The sequence below is a fragment of the Giraffa tippelskirchi genome, chromosome 4 (assembly GCF_054371585.1).
Source record: "Giraffa tippelskirchi isolate mGirTip1 chromosome 4, T2T-mGirTip1v1.2.pri, whole genome shotgun sequence".
NCBI lineage: Eukaryota > Metazoa > Chordata > Mammalia > Artiodactyla > Giraffidae > Giraffa > Giraffa tippelskirchi.
The window spans coordinates 105289063-105299876 of NC_137278.1; the positions used below are offsets into that span (position 1 = coordinate 105289063).

The 10814-nt window shown below is 37.1% G+C and overlaps 1 long non-coding RNA gene across 1 annotated transcript in view; it reads left to right on the forward strand.

The window, feature by feature from the left end:
- The window catches only part of LOC145503759 (uncharacterized), a 32686-nt gene extending 22940 nt beyond the window's left edge, over nucleotides 1–9746 (forward strand). The window contains exons 2-3 of the long non-coding RNA XR_014051729.1: nucleotides 8814–8977; nucleotides 9572–9746. This is a non-coding gene — a long non-coding RNA (uncharacterized LOC145503759). The remainder of the gene's footprint in view (nucleotides 1–8813; nucleotides 8978–9571) is intronic.
- Nucleotides 9747–10814: the final 1068 nt, after the last annotated feature.

Below are 10814 nucleotides of genomic sequence, written 5' to 3' on the forward strand. Positions count from 1 at the left end.
TTAAGGCAGGAAGAGAAGGGGCTGACAGAGGATGAGATGGTTGGATGGCATCACTGACTTGATGGGCATGAGTTTGAGCAAGCTCTGGGAGTTGGTGATGGACAGGGAAGCCTGGCGTGCTGCAGTCCATGAGGTCACAAAGAGTCGGACACGACTGAGTGACTGAACTGAACTGTTGTTCCATGTCTGGTTCTAACTGTTGCTTCTTGGCCTGCATACAGATTTCTCAGGAGGCAGGCAAGGTGGCCTGGTATTACCATCTCTTGAAGAATTTTCCACAGTTATTTTCCAAAATCACTGCAGTTTCCAAAATCACTGCAGATAGTGACTACAGCCATGAAATGAAGATGCCTGCTCGTTGGAAAAAAAGTGATGACCAACCTAGACAGCATTTTAAAATGCAGAGACAAAGATCTTTGCTGACAAAGATCTATCTAGTCAAGGCTATGGTTTTTCCAGTAGTTATGTATGGATGTGAGAGTTGGACTACGAAGAAAGCTGAGCACCAAAGAATTGATGCTTTTGAAGTGTGGTGTTGGAGAAGACTCTTGAGAGTCCCTTGGACTGCAAGGAGATCCAACCAGTCCATCCTAAAGGAGATCAGTCCTGAATGTTCATTGGAAGGACTGATGCTAAAGCTGAAACTCCAATACTTTGGCCACATGATGTAAAGAACTTACTCCTTGGAAAAGACTCTGATGCTGGGAAAGATTGAAGACAGGAGAAGAAGGGGATGACAGAGGGTGAGATGGTTGGATGTCATCACCTACTTGATGGGCCTGAGTCTGAGCAAGCTCTGGGAGTTGGTGAGGGACAGGGAAGCCTGGTGTGCTGCAGTTCATGGGGTCACAAAGAGTCGGACACGACTGAGTGACGGAAGTGAACTGAACACATTTTCTTGGTTCAGACCTTTCAGAGTCCAATTCTTTACATAGAATGATGTTTTTCCCCAGAATATCTACATGACTTGTCTATGGCTTCCTTTAGATACCATCTTCTCTGAGCACATTTTATAAAACATTGACAGCCTCCCCATCTTCCTGTACTTTCACTCTAGTCTTTTATCTTCCATCATTTCTGTTCATACAACCCCATGACAAATTACAGCTTTACTTCCTTATTATCTCTTCCTTCATGTCAGTTCCATGCTGCCACAAATTATGCCTTGTTGCTACTACATCACTGATGCCTATGACAGTCCATGGTATCTATAAAGTAGGTGCTAATATTTTCTTCATGTATTGATTAGGCTCAGAGAGGTTAAGGGCCTTGCTCACTTTGTAAGTGATGGTGCTGGAACTCAAGTCCAGAAAGTTTGAATCCAGAGTACATATACATTGGGTATACTAAATATTAGCAGACACTTTCACTGAATTTTTAATAATTTCTATTACGTTTCTCACTCCTCATGACATTAATTTTAGCCTGAGTTTATTTATGCAAATACATTAATGGCAGCAAGAGGCACAGTGGAATGGTCTTCAGTCTCCAGAAGCCACTCAAATCATCTGAACAGCATTTCACTATCTGTAGTGAAAGCTTTGCTACCAACACTAATGATTAAGAGTTAAAATTTTCCAGTAGACCACAGGGCTGACAAACTTATCAATTTGGTTCATAAAAATGAGGAGTATTTAGATAATTGGAAACAACTATGATGTATAATAGCATTTGAGACCTCAAGAGAAATAAATCAAATGATGTGTATAAAACTGAGAAAAGTGATAAAAATCATCTTGGCACTCTAATTATGAGGATTCCAAGAGAAAAATAAAGTACTTGAAATAGACACAACTTTCTTTTTAATTTTAACCATAGACTTGCTTAACTAGATTTTTTGGAACCAAAATCGTCTTGAGAAGTAGGCATTCATCAGATATTTTCCACTTAATATTTTTTATGTGCATCAGCTTTCTTGGAAAATTGAAAGATTATGTGAGAAAGTGCCAATATAATGTACTTAATAAAAAAGTTAAGTACCATCTTTTCACACATGTACAATAGTAAATAACAAAAGTAAGCATATCCAAGTCACTACTTATCCAAAAATCAACATTATCCCAGAGGAAAGAAAATCACTTCAATTTTATGTCCCCATTTACACAATGTATTTGAATTGCACACTTAGAAAATTCTGAGTTACCTTTTCTGTGTCAGTAAAATGAGAAAACTCCATTCCATTGGATTTTGTGTAAATTCTATGAGTTAATAGCAAGATTGTGCTGTGCTCAGTAGTTCTGTTATGTCTGACCCTTTGAGACCCCATAGAGGGTAGCCTTCCAAGTCTCCTTTGTCCATGGAATTTTCCAGGTAAGAATGCTGGAATGGGTTTCCATGTCCTAGTCCAGGGGATCTTTCTGACCTATGGATGGAACCTACATCTCTTGAGCCTCCTGCACTGGCAAGCAAATTCTTTACCATTATGCCACCTGGGAAGCCCAATAATAAGATTAGCACAATATTAATACATGCACAAAAAATTTATAACTATCACTGTCACCTTTCCTTCCTATCTTAAACTTTAACAAGTATTTTCAAAATGCCCCCCATTTTTTTAAAAATGCTATCACACTCATTCTAATATATGTGTTCAACTATAAATAGTCTTTGAAAAATTGTCCAAATATCCAAAAAGAAATAGAAAGAAAATACTTTTTGTAATACATTTATTGTATTCTATGCCTTAGAATATAAAATAATGGAAGAAAATCAATCAGAAAGTAAATTCAGTTTACAGAATAGTGAAAACACTTTAAATAAACTTCTCAGACATGCAATCAAAATATACTATTGCCATTAAAATTGAGACTAAATTATCTTTAAAAATTACTTTCACTAGTAATTTTTTCACTAATTAGTATATTTTAAGCTTATTTATTTGTAAATAAAGAGCTATCACTGAAAAAATTTCATCTATTTATTTACATAGGAATTCTTGAGGACAAGAACATCTAGGTCTGTTTTTTCCTGTGAGTATGCATATATAAAGAGGCAGAGATAATCTTCTCTAAGAACAAGAAAAGTTAGTCTTGAGTATTATTTAACCATTTACTGTGTTCTGAGAGTGCAATATTGTTAAAGAATTATGCCTGCTTGGAACCATGTAATTGCTTATTTGGGGTACTGTGGTCAGCGAGGGTACATAAAATATCTGAATACTTGTACTTTTAAAAATATTTCTATCTTATTCATCAAAGTCTGCATCCATTAGAAGGTTGGTCAGAAAATACATAGTACCTGCTGCTTAAGTAGCATTAATAGCCTTTCCATGCCATTCTATGGCAAATAGGTAAGCAAAAAAAAAGAAGACCAATTATGAAAAGCAGATTAAATAAGTATATAATAAAAAGAAATTCAAATCGTCTGTGGAAAATAAAATGTGAATATTCTTTTTACCATAATTTTTAAGAGGGGAACTTAAAAGGAAGACTTTTTTCATATTCAAATAAAATACAAGTGCTAGGCAAATCCAAAATATTCTATCAGAGGAAAACACTTTCACTATTTGAAACATCATGATTAGAAAAATAAAACAGATTTTTACAAAATTATTAAGTGCTTTTGGACTAAGCAATACAACTATAATTTACCTCTGAGCAAGTGCAAATCCAAACAGTATTACTTAATACAAATTTATTTTCAATTAATATGCTATAATTATTTTTAAAGCTGTGTCAAAGAGCATAAAGTTGAGTTGAAGTTATATTTCTAATGGCCTTAACACTCTTTTTGAGAAATAGTGTGGGTATTAATCAAGCAAACAATGTACTTCTTGCCCCTGATAAAAACCTCTCTTGGCCCCTCCAAAGTAATTTAATAATAACTCAGTTTGTACACATTATGAAGTTTTCATAGCATTGCTTCCACTTGATCTATGAGCCATTGTGAGTTACTTCAAGTGAAAAAGCACAGTAAGACACATTCTGGGTGAGTCACAGAAGCAAAACCACAGATCTGTGCTTTTTACTTAGATTTTTCCCAAGACAAGCTAGACTGGAAGCATTACTACCCAAGTGAATCAATGAACACATTAAGTTGTCATCAGCTGTAGCTAGGAGAAACAAGAATTCTCAGCAGTCCAAGAAGGAATGGGTTGGCAAGACCATGGGCTTTAACGTCAGAACATTCTGAATGTTAAGTATGTGTTCACTTCTCACAAGCTATGTGATCTTCTAGCCTGTAAGTCTTACTTTTCTTCTCTCTAAAATGTGCTTAAAATTATACTCAAGTTTCCAAACTGTTGAATGGATTATTTGAGATAATATGCGCTAGGCAGTCGTCACCATGCTTGGCATGGAGGAAACACTGGCTGCACACTTGTGGCTGTAGTTATTATCATATCGTCATTGTCAATATCATTATCATCATCATTATCATCAGAGAATGAAAAAAAAAGGGCCAAGAAGCAGAGAATTTGTGAGGAATGACATATACCAGTGACAAATAGGGCAGTTTAGGGAACTAAGTTGGCAAGCTCTGGATATGAAGCAGATGTTTCTATCATGCAGACCTAGGCATGCATTTCCAGAGCAGGACAATTCCTTAAAGGTATTTCTCCAGGAGGCTAAAAATGAATTGGGAGAAATACACATAGTCCCAAACTGGCAGCCATGCTACCCAGCTGAAAGTGGTCATTAAACACAAACCCTTTGGGGCTATGTGCTGACCATTCTGTATCAGAAAAGCTGTGTGATTTAGATACTAGCCAAAAAATATGTCATCATCGAAACACTGCATTAAATTGGAAGGCATGGGAAAGTATGATGGGGAGAGAGTACCTGTTCATTTTGTTTCTAGCTCTGCAGCAATCTAGGCTACATTCTTCCATATAGTTGTACTAAAACTTCTCCTCCAGGACATAGGGACTAAGAAGACCCCTCATGAATATGCTCAGAAGATCAGCTAAGAAAAATCTGACATTAATACATTCAGAATTGAAGCAAGTATGAACTGAAAAAGACTAAAAAGAAGGACTTTCCTAAAGAGTAAGACTGTCAGGAGTGAGAGAGGCAGCAGCAGGGTAACGAAACGGGGTTCACTGAAGAGGCCGTGTGGGGACACTACTAGTAGGGTGGGTTGACAAAAGTGTGCTGAAGGAGTTCCCTTCGTACGCTCCTGGCAATACGGCATTGTTGTTGTTCAGTCACTAAGTTGTGTCCAACTCTTTGTTACTCTGTGAACTGCAGCATGCCAGCCTTCCCTCTCCTCCTGTATCTCCTGAAATTGCTCAAACTAATGTTCACTGAGTCGGTGATGCCATCCAACCATCTTATCCTGGCTATTATTAATACACGCTCAGACCGCCTGCAATGCGGTACACCTGGGTTTGATCCCTGGGCTGTGAAGATCCTCTGGAGAAGGGCATGGCAACCCACTCCAGTATTCTTGCCTGGAGAATCCCATGGAGAGAGGAGTCTGGTGGGCTACAGTCCTTGGGGTTGCAAAGAGTCCGACACGACTGAGCACCTAACACTCACACACAGTGTGCTAGTGTCCAAAGCAGCAGGGAGAAGAGTGCTCTTTTTAGAAAGTGACTTAAATCATGTCACTTCCTGCTCAAAATCTTTCAAAGTTTTCCCCATTAACTTACAAATAAAAGTCTATTCCTTACAATAGCCTGAATAGTCTTTTTTCCCCTAAAGAATCTATTTTTAAAATAATAATCATAATGCTTTAAAAAATGAGACTCACTAAAATACTTTAAAATATGATTCTATTTGCACATGGTTATTCAAGAAACACAGTGAATATCCTCTGTCAAGGATATTGTATTGCAGGGGTTTTATTTTTATTATTTTGGTTATTTCATTTAAAAAAAAATTTTGGAGTATTTACAACGTTGTATTAGTTTCAGATGTACATCATAGTGATTCAGTTTTACATATACATATATTCATTCTTCTTCTGATTCTTTCACCATATAGTTTATTACCAAAGTGTCAGTAGACTGCTCTGGTTTACATTTTTGATCTTATGTCTTACATACTTTTTCATAGCTGGTTCCTTTTCATTCTTTGGGTCTTATCTAAAATTCCAACTTTTTGAGAAGTTCTCAACCTGTCAACCACTCTTCATCACTAAGGCCAGCAGTAACCATGCCATATGCTGTGCTTAGTCACTCAGAGGTGCCTGACTCTTTATGACCCCATGGACTGTAGCCCCCCAGGCACCTCTGTCCATGGAGATTCTCCAGGCAAGAATATTGGAGTGGGTTGCCATGCCCTCATCCAGGGGATCTTCTCAACCTAGGGAGAGAATCCAGGTCTCCCACATTGCAGGTGAATTCTTTACTGTCTGAACTACCAGGGAAGCCCCAGAATACTGTAGTGGGTAGCCTATGCCTTCTCCCGGGGATCTTCCCAATCCAGGAATCGAACCAGGGTCTCCTGCATTGCAGGCAAATTTTTACAAGCTGAGCTACCAGGGAAGCCCCAACCACGCCATATCAGTTATTAAATATTTTTACTATCACACTTAGTATATATTAAATATCATAATATATACTGGTAAATACATCTACTGGGAGAAATCAATAACCTCTGATACGTAGATGACACCACTCTTATGGCAGAAAGAGAAGAGGAACTAAAAGGGCTCTTGATCAAAGTGAAAGAGGCGAGTGAAAAAGCTTAAAACTCAACATTCAAAAAACTAAGATTATGGCATCTGGTCCCATCATTTCATGACAAATAGATGAGGAAACAATGGAAACAATGACAGACTTTATTTTCTTCGGCTCCAAAATCCCTGCAGATGGTGACTGCAGCCATGAAATTAAAAGACACTTACTTGCTCTTTGGAAGAAAAGCTATGGCAAACCTAAACAGCATATTAAAAAGAAGAGACATTACTTTGCCAACAAAGGTATGTACAGTCAAAGGTATGATTTTTCCAGTAGTCATGTATGGATGTGAGAATTGGACCATAAAGAAAGCTGAGCGCCGAAGAATTGATGCTTTTGAACTGTGGTGTTGGGTAAGATTCTTGAGAGTCCCTTGGACAGCAAGGAGATCAAACCAGTTAATCCTAAAGGAAATCAACCCTGAACATTCACTGGAAGGACTGATGCTGAAACTGAAGCTCCAATACTTTGGCCACCTGATGCGAAGAACTGCCATGCCCAAGATAGATGGATACTTTGAGAAGACCAATTGAAATTCTTGTGCTCAAAAAGACGAATGAAATACCCGATGAATATGATTCAAAATATGATTCCTATTACAAAGGTCTTCATCGTCTTCTGAATAGAATATTTATAAGACAAGCAATCTTTTCTCTTGCAAATAAGGTAACCAACTATTCTGGTTTGCCTGAGACTCAGGGTTTAATAGGGTTGGAAGATTTTCAGTGTAAAATTTTTCATTTAATATGCTAAAAAAGTCTGTGTTTTTACTTGGCCTGCAAAAAAAAAAATATGTTCCACAAAAGGTGAGAGATAGAGGAGAAGACATAGTGGAGGTGGCAGGGTCTTGCCATAGTTACTTTGCTTCCTGCTGGTAAACATCTTAATGAACCCTCTTGCAACCAGTGCCACAAAAACTAAGTTCTGTCGAATTGTAAGATGACACATCCATCCTTTATTCAGCCAGTAAACTGCTTTGTTTTGTATGCTAAACTGCTAGTTTAGGTTCTTAAATTCATTTTAAAACAGTTTCTCTATACTCACTTAGTCAACACATATTTTCTTGTGATTGTAAAATAAATACTATTGCTATAGATTTATATGTTTTATTGATGCTTACACTTTACAATTATTCTAATAAGTTTTGTATTCCTTTCATGATGGTTGGTTTATGGTCCTCACTGCCTGAACAACAATAGATATATTTAGAAGGCAATCCAATTGTTCAAACTCACCTATTTATGTTCTCCTTAATATTGCAACTGAGTATCTCTTTCTTTAAGGATAATATTATAATGTTGCTACCTAATAACTATTTGGTATACATATAATTATTTTAATATCTGCTCATATGTTCAGTCCTTTTCTCTCTCTCCTCTTTTTTTTTTTTTCTTTTAACTGGAACCAGTGTTGCTAGATAGCTTAACCAGTATCCAAATAACTTAGACACCATGTAAAAGCTTCAAATCCTAAGGAAGCAGAATTTCTGAGGCACAGGGCAATTTTAACACACTCCGTATGCACTTGATGTTTGAGAACCACTTGACTACTTACTTGTGTGAATAACTAGAACCCACCATACACCTGGCAGCAGTCACCCTAACTGTAGCCACAGTGTCTGGATGTGTGTTAGGCTAATGCGATATGCTCTCTGATACATATTCCTTTACTAGATGGAAATAAAACGTCTTCTGTGTAGTCAAAGGAGATGCAGATATAGAACACACAATATTTTCACAGACAAAAAGCCCAATGTTCAGAAAACTTGACTTCAGAAAACAGAAAAGTAATTTTATTTTCTTCTACTTGAACTTAATTTCTGTCTTGATTGCTAATTCTGTCCAGGAATAGAATCTGCAATAGAATCAGTTCATTCTAGGGAAACTTAGATACTTTGAAATTATTTCAAGTCTAAAGTCAAATATAGAATGATTTCTCCTTACTTTCCCAATCCCTGAAGTTGATTCTAACATTCAGGGCTTATAAAAATTCTATAGTATTGGTAGGGAGAGAACTCCATTTCTTAGTCTTGATCTGTTCTGTGCTGGTATTCAGGGAGACACATAATTGTTTGGTTTTCATATCCATTGGCATTTGTTTCAGTGGCCTCTTGCCACTTGGTACAAGGTATTTGTGAATGCACATTTCCATTGAATTAACAATTAATTTTATGTGATTCTTCTACCTTCAGGTAAGGTTTGGCTGTTTCTTGAACCTTCATGAGACTGCAGTTGACTGGATCCCCATCAGATATTCTCTGCTACTGAAATCCTGGGCAATCATCCTGATTCACTTGGCACCTACATCACAGTGACCTGGGGAACATCTGCAGGCCTGTCAGAGCTCATCCAGAAAGTAGGCATCAAATATCCTCAACTTTGTTTTCTCAGATTTAAAGGGCCATATCCTACCTCAGTTTTAGCACCTCCATATCAAACTGCTAAGCTTTCAAGCTTCAATTTTATTTCCTTACAATTCTCTCTTATTCTCCCCAGCTCAGAGACATAGAATTCAAGTGAGTGGTGAGGAGATTGTCAGAGAAGGTTAAAAAGAGTTGGGGTGTTGCATTTGGGTTTTTTTTTTTTCAACTTTCACCTAGGCTGGGAGTTTTTAAAGCCTAAAAAGCAATCATTGACCATTAGTTTTTTGCGTCTTCTAATGATAACCTCTCCTTAAAGCAAGAGTGATCTCAATTCTCACCCCCAAATGGAGGAAAGTCTTGGGTTAACATTGTGCCCAGATCCAAGAGGGACTGAACTGAGATGTTAAAATATTATTATCCCCATTTTACCAATGAGGAAACAGTTTAGAGAAATTAAATAATTTTCTCAAGAACATACTACCGGTAAGTGGTTGAGCTAAGTCTCAACTCCAAGTCTGTCCTACAGTCTGTTCTTAACCATGTAATCATTCCATTACTGACCTTCCTGTTTCCCTCTCTCATTTTAGGGCTGACTTAGCATGCCCCAACTTTTCATATGATGTGGCATGAGAGCAGAATGTGGAATCAGGAATGAGCGTGATATGTTTGTGTGACAATGATGCTAACCGCATTAAAGAATGGAATTGTCACAAAAATACATTTAAACAAAAATTAAAAATAAATGATATGTGCAAATGCAAAGGCTTATTCTTGTGATTATTAGGAATATAAATGCTCTGAAATGTTAATTAAGCCTCTTTAGCAGATTTTCCACATGAGAACTTTCTCACCCAGTGGGTTTCATATTTCATAGGTCAAGTTTGCCAATGACTTTGTTGCTTTCAGCTTCCTTTTCACATAAAATGCCAGTGCCTAGACAAAAAGTCCATATTTTGCCTGACATCCATTTCATTGGAACATTAGCTCGTCTAGCCTATCTCTTGGAATTAGCCAATTTGAGTTTTAAGAATATCAGGCATTTTCCTGGCTACCTGAAAGTGCAAAAGAGCTAACTTTATCTTAAAAAATCTAATTTATTTTGTCTTATTTTAATTTTGTTTCTGCCTTAGTATTATTTGGCAAGTGATCATGAAAAGTCTGAGTTGAAGAATAAAAGAATGTGGATAACTCTGTGGAAAAGCTTCCTACACTCCAGTGTGTCTGGCTCTAGAGACCTTTTGGATTAGAGAACATTAAAAATAACTCTCTGAAGTTTTTTGGGGGGAAATCTAATGACATATACCAGGAAAATAAACAAAATTAAATATTTATTGAAATTTTCAATATTTGTAGGATGACTATGTAGAATGTTTATATGTACATTTTAATATGCTATGTTAACATCATGTTAAATTTGATCACACACAAAAAAGAAAAAAGTGCCAAGTACAGCATATAAAATTTAATGAAGTCAATTTTCTGTTGTAGGTTTTCAGTGATTACTAGGATTGGAGTTAAAATTGTCCGTTATTCAATACGGCCTTCACTTGTGGCTCAGATGGTAAAACCTCTGCCTTCAATGCAGGAGACCCAGATTCAATCACTGGGTTGGGAAGATCCCCTAGAAGCAAATGACAACCCACCCCAGTGTTCTTGCCTGGGAAATTCCATGGACAGAGGAGCCTGGCTGGCTACAGTCCTTGGGTCACAAGAGTCAGACATGACATAAAGACTAAACAACAACAAATTCTGTCTAGTGAGACAATCTCAGAACATTTTCATCATCAAGCGGTTGGTTTGTGCCCAGAGAAGCGATAGATACATATAAGG